General features: G+C 33.7%; 1 pseudogene; it reads left to right on the top strand.

Moving 5' to 3' along the window:
* Positions 1-535, top strand: part of LOC112685130 — a 5,098-nt pseudogene extending 4,563 nt beyond the window's left edge.
* Positions 536-7,213: the final 6,678 nt, after the last annotated feature.

Here is a 7,213-nt window from a genome sequence, read left to right as displayed (position 1 = left end):
TTATAAAGGCTTAAACTATAAAAAGATTATAATTTGTTCTTTATTATTATATTAGGTATGTTCTACCACTTTTTTTTTTATTTTTATATTTAATTATAAAGGTTTAAACTATAAAATTATTATAAGGTATGTTCTACCATTGTTTTTTGATTTTTATATTTAGTTATAAAGGCTTAAACTATAAAATTATTATAATTTGTTATTTATTATTATATTAGGTATGTTTTACCACTGTTTTTTTAATATTTATATTTAGTTATAAAGGCTCAAACTATAAAAATATTGTAACTTGTTCTTTATTATTATATTAAGTATGTTCTACCACTGTTTTTTAATTTTAATTTTTAGTAATAAAGGCTTAAACTATTAAAAATCTTATTTTGATTAATATATTATGTATATGTTACATTTGTCCCCTTGTACTGTTACAATTGACCCAGAACCGGGTACAATTGTAACATATCTTTTTTTTTTTCAGATCAGATTTACAGATTCACCTATGAAAGTTAATGATCAATTTATACATGTTTCTTAAGATTACAAGTTACTGAATCAGTCGAGTGAAAGATCAATGCTAAAAAGTTTAAATTTTCTCATAAATAAATAATAGTATGGAAAATGTTACAGTTGTACCCGGTCTCCCCTAGTCTGGCATTGAGTTTATTGGTTTTTCCTGTTGACTGGTTTTGGCCATGCGACGGGTTGCCACCGCCGCCCGAAGACGACGCCGACATAAAGTTTAAGAATATACGAAAGCAGAACTAAGATAACGGAGCGACAAGTAAATTAACGACCTTATTCGACGGTTGACTTATCGCGACTAAGTTTAGCATTTACTGTGACTAAAAATCAAACAGGCAAAGCTACAGAAAAATCATTGGTAATATTTTTAATATTATTAACAATTAAATATATTGGTTTTAAATACTTGTTATTCCTTAGAATATACACTTAAAAAAACAGTGCTTGTGGGCCCAGGGCTCCCCCCAAATTTTTATAAAAATATGCTACAGTATTATTTCTAATTATATCCAATTCAATAAATCATTTAAACCTTCAATTTTTTATTTTTATACTTACATCCCTCTTCTACCTTATTTCTAATCCAAGCATCTCTTAAAAATGACAAAACTGTGTTATATATAAAAAAAATAAAAGAACATAATTATATATAAAATTACTGATGATAAATGATCGTCCAAAACTTTAAAAACATCTTCATCTCTCGTTGTTTCAGGCAATGTTTTACAACAAAAAAAGTTTTCAATAATATCGTCATCAACTACCATGCGTACAAAAACTAAAAGCTGTGCTTTTCCACTTATATCTATAGATTCGTCAACTTGCAGCTCAAACATAATAGAATTGCGTAACGTATTTAATACTTGCTGCTCAATATCTTCGGACATGTCGTTTATGCGCCTACTAACTGTATTATCAGATAAAGGAATTTTCAATATTTCTTGTTCAGCTTCTATTCCAAAAAATATTTTTACAATTTCACGGCAAGCGGGTAAAATTAACTGTTCGCCTATTGTATGTGGTTTCATTGTTTTAGCCATAAGCTCTGCTACTACATACAGGGTGCGGCAGAGCCGACTGACGAGTTTAAGGAGCTCATTAACCGGAGATAAGATAAGAGCAGGCCTTAATTAGTGGTATATTTTGAATTGTACGATAATGCCATTTTTAGTCGTAATCATGGTCTGGACAGGTGTACATCGTGGTTTCGTCGTGCGTGCGTATTACGAAAATAATCATTCTGTGATCGCTACACAGAGGGCTTTTCGTATACACTTCGGCATTCCACGTACCGAATCTATTCCTTCTGCTAACACTATTAAATTTTGGATACGGCAATTGGAAGAAACTGGAAGTACTCTAAGTGGACTTGGACACGGAGCACCCAGAACGGTAAGAACCCCCGAAAATGTGCAGTTGGTTAGAGAATCAATTGAGCAGTCACCAAGACGCTCTGCCCGGAAACACGCGGTAGCTTTGGGAATCTCAGACCGTTCTTTGAGGAGAATTCTTCACGAAGATTTATCATTCCATCCCTATAAATTAATGCTTGTCCAAGAGTTACATGCTACTGACTACGACAATCGCAAAAATCTCTGTCAGCAAATTCTTTTGCGAATCCCTCCGACATCAACTTTTTTCTGTAGCGATGAGGCCCATTTTCATTTTTCTGGAACTGTAAATAAACAAAATTTTCGATACTGGGCTGCAAATAACCCACGACAGCTCCACGAAAGACCACTACACTCTCCTAAAGTGACAGTGTGGTGTGGTGTGTCCCAATTTGGGGTGATCGGCCCGTACTTTTTTGAAGACGAGAACAGAACCGTCACTGTCACTTCCGCTCGTTATGTTGTGATGTTGGAAACTTATCTGCAGCATAGGTTGGAGGAAATGGCTGAAGACCATGATTTAGAGAATGTATGGTTTCAACAAGACGGGGCTACAGCACACACAGCTCGAATTTCACTTGGTGTCTTGCAACAAATGTTCCCTGGGCGGTTAGTCTCTCTAAGAGGAGACATAGGCTGGCCACCACGGTCTCCAGATTTAAGCATGTGTGATTTTTTCCTCTGGGGCTACCTTAAGGATAAGGTTTTCAGACATCGCCCACATACCATAGAAGACCTTAAACAGAAAATCACCGAGGAAATCGAAGCCATACCAGTCGAAACGTGCCGAAAATCATATGAGAGCTTCAGAGATCGTCTACAACAGTGTATTGATGCTGACGGCCGCCATCTTCGAGATATAATTTTCAAACAATAATTTTTAAAAATGGGATTCAGTACTTATTTTAATAAAAAAAAGTTTTTTTCTCTAAGTTTTACTGTTCGTTTTTTATAACCCTTCAAAACTCGTCAGTCGGCTCTGCCGCACCCTGTAGCTCGCTTCTTGAGATTTATCAGAAATCTTTACAATTTTTGTCATACTTTTACTTTGTTTATTTTGTGAATTTAATAAACGTTGAAAATATGTTATATTTTTGTCGATCAAATGTGAATGCTTAGAATACAAATGACGTTTAAGTTTACTGGGTACCACTGCTTCATTTGACAATTTTTCACCACATACAACGCACCACGGACGAGGATTATCTGAATCACCAGTACAAGAAAATCCCATTTTTAAGTAATCTTCGTGATACTAACGAATATTACTATATTTTTTTTTTTTTTTTTTTTTTTAGTGGTTGACTTACTGACGCATTATTGTTAACAGAACGAGTAACAAATTTATCCATGATTAAAATAATTATAAATATATGTAAATATATATCACAATATCTTTTTTAAATACTCGTATGCTATTACAATACAATTAGAAGACAAACTACTGTACGAATACGACGAAACGTCCAGGTCGGTTGCGACGGATATACTGCCTGGCGATTTATAATATTACTCATACATTTTATAGTTCAATAGTTATCTGAAATTATTTATCTTAATAGTTTTATTCCTACAAACTGTCGATTTATTAATATATACATATATATAAAATGCATAGCGATTGAAAGCATATATTTTCTTATATCGCAATTCAATGCAATCAGTAATTTATGGAAAAACCGCGGCACACCTATTGGATACTCGCGGCACATCCAGTTTGAAAACCACTGATATAGATAATATAGTAATTTACTATACATATTAATAAATTCGCCTATACGCAGAAAACCCAGGGTAAAGGTGAAAACAACAAGTAATTTTCACGTCTTAACATAATAATGCTAAATAGACTGCAAAATGAAATAATATTAAAATCAGGCCACTTTTACTTCATTGGAACCTGTATAAATACGAGTTGAGCATTTAGCATTATTCAGATGTAGATAGGTAGTTCTAATAGACTATTATATACTGTCCATTTCCTTAATTAATAAATTATTGCTTGTCGTGGACTTTGTTACAGCCACATCGCCGCGAGTATATAATTCTTAGTCCAGTCTTATAAGTTTAATATACCAGTGTTAAATTTATTCACCTACCTATCTCTCTTAACCCACGTCTCAAGATTACATACAACGTGCTACGTCGTTAAATAATTAATGTGGTACCGATCATAGTGTCCTGCACAACGATCACTACATGTCGATCGAATTTTCAGTATTCAAAATTTTAAATTAAATTTTCATTTAAATGTATAGATAAAGTAAGTATACCGATCACGGTGATGCAACGCTGTACAATTACTGCGGTGATATATAGGTAGTTATATTGTAATATTGCGATAATTTCATTTAGTTATTTTTGTTATCTAATGATTTTGTTTGGTTTTTTTTGCCGATATTTACTGAATCTACTAATAGTCGATTATCAACGAACGAGTGTAGAGTTCATTTTATACAGTTCACATTAGAGATGGAAAGTTTAGTTCATTTCTGTGAATAGTTCATTAGTTCACAGTTCATTCAAATTAACTATTCTTAAGTTCACCTAGTTCACTAATTTTATTGATCATACTGATACTGTTTGGTAATGAACTATTCGTTTTATCACTATTATAGTCGGGAACTCGAAAAGTGGCGTGTGACCTTGACTGTACCCCAACCAACACCCGGCCTGTGCTCGGTGGTTCTCAACATTCGGCGCATGAGGCGTATTTCGCGCGAGCAGCGTAACATTTTGTGTATTGTACACCTTTTTCAGGGCCTCAGTGAATAATTTAAGAAGGGGCCCCGTCGGTATTCGCCGACTAAACGACAGTTAAATCCGCCACTGATTGTACACATCATAAAAAAAATAAGGTTACTGTTTTCATTCTATGGCTTTCAGTTTTCAGTCGTTTAAGAACCCATTAGACGATTTAACCGCTTGGATCGCGTCGGTCACACGCAACTTTTCGTGTCCCCGACTATATTATAGCAGCACACAGTGCAGTAGTAGTTCACATTATTTATGGGTAATTAAGTATTTGTTATCTTATTGTAAACAGCTGTTTAAATTTACCGGATTTCGAATAACGAACCACTGAGAATTTTTAAAGAAGTTTTTGAATTATTTCATTTCTACAATGCTACAAAGTTTTTTCAAACTGTGAACTGTGTTACAGGTACTGAAAAGTTCAGATTAGTTGATCAAAGTGAATAGTTAACATGAGCTATTCGTTCTCGAACTTAACATATTTAGTCCACATTTGCTAGTGTGCTCGTACAAAATTGTTAAATAATAAATTTCCTTTTTTTTTTTTTGCATATTTTGATGTTTTTATTGCATATTTTTAGAGCTTATTTACCGATTTTTAAGAGAATATTACAGCGCATATTTATGTTTAAAATCCTAACCCTGGTCATTACCTACATATGTACATGATCAGAAGATTTGTAGAGATGATAAAATTAATAAGTCCATTACTAATTGAAGATTATACTGCTCCTGTGATGCCAACCGCGATTGAAATGGATACGCTCAAAAAATTCTGGGATTTATTAAAACCATTGGAATTTATGACGAAAGAATCTTCGGGGGAAACCTACATTAAAATTTCCAAAGTCATACCAATGATCAGCTGCTTGCAAAAACAATTGATACAAATTAAAACACATTTTGAGGTAATCTGTGAAATTAAGGACTTATTACATGCTGAACTGACTCGAAGATTTGGAATGATTGAACAGGTCAAATCAATTGCAATTGCTACACTTCTGGACCCAAGATTTAAAAATTTACATTTTCATGATCCAGTAGCCTGTTCAAGTGTGATAGCAGATTTGAGAGAGTAGTTAAAGTTGGACACCATTTCTTCTAGTGAGTCAGAAGGAGAACATTCTAAAACAGACAACTTTGATTTTTGGGCATATAAATATTTGGTTCATGGCCAAAAAAAGAAAAAGACCACAACTTATATGAACGATGAGTTATCGTTGTACTTATCAAATCCAGTATCAATCCTGAAGTCTGATCCTCATGAAATATGGGAGGATATGAAACACGTATTTTCTATTTTGTATAAACAAGCGCGTTTGCATTTCACCATGGTTGCGACATCTGTTCCTTGTGAACGATTTTTTTCAAAGGCTGAATCAACATTAACCAAATCAAGGAATCGTTTAACAAGTTCTCGCCTTCAAAAAATATTATTGTTAGCTGATATCCCAAAGGAAGATTGGTTTTAGTTAAGTTTTTTACATTAGTATTTTTTTATGTACCTATGTGAAGACTGGCTAATAATGACCTATCTATCTATCTATTTATCTATATACTATATATAAAATTGTAAGGGTTTTTCTTAGACCGCGCTAACCGAGAAAACTACTGAACCGATTTGGCTGAAATTCTTTTTGGCTGAAACCCGACACTGCTGAAGGTTTTAGTACCACTTTTGTCAGTAAAAAAGTTCATAAAAAATTAAAATCAATTGTAGAAGAGTCGCGTGTTAGCGGCTTTATAAGCGGGCCGCGGGTTTACAGCTACCTGCAACTTGACCTTTGTATAGTGTTAGATATCTAACAGGTCATCAAATGATTTAATTGACATTCATCAATAGTACACGCGCGTCCAAAAACATTTGCTGAAATTAATAATAGTTTTAATATGATAAGAAGTGTATAGAAAATACCGATCACGTTTTGCGTTATCGAAAAATATTCTTATGTAATAATATTCTTGACAACAAACGTGTTACCATCGATTATAAATAGTATTTATCAACACTATTATTTAATAGTGTTACGATCCGCCTGACACCGAACGCGTTTTTCCGCAAACAGTATTTTATCTATTTTTATAACCTACATTGTTAATCGCCAATATAATACGCAATACCTACTGCGGGTAAGTGGCCAATTCATTATCATGCCGAGAATGCAAAGAGCACGCATTGGCAGAAGAACTGCCAATGCAACTCGAATGTATAACAGAAAGAAACAAGGTAACACACCAGAACGATCTCAAACACTTGCACAGGAGCAACGTAACGCTTTGAGTATGAAATCAGCGTTTAATTATCAATCCGAGATTGATTATTTAAATATTAAAGCGCTTCAAATTGGACGAATGATTATATTATGTCCTAAGTGCCATGCAAAAAAATAGAAAGATGAAACCCATGGACTTTGCTGCGCTGACGGTAAAGTTGTTTTACACCGATTTGAGGATCTTCCAGACCTAATTAAAAGTTTAATTGATAATTCTCACCCTCTATCAAAACATTTCTTTGATAATTCTAGACAGTATAATACTCTGTTTCA

Source organism: Sipha flava, unplaced genomic scaffold (assembly GCF_003268045.1).
Source record: "Sipha flava isolate LNK unplaced genomic scaffold, YSA_version1 267_pilon_pilon, whole genome shotgun sequence".
Taxonomy (NCBI): Eukaryota; Metazoa; Arthropoda; class Insecta; order Hemiptera; family Aphididae; genus Sipha; species Sipha flava.
This window is presented reverse-complemented; position numbering and strand designations above follow the sequence as displayed.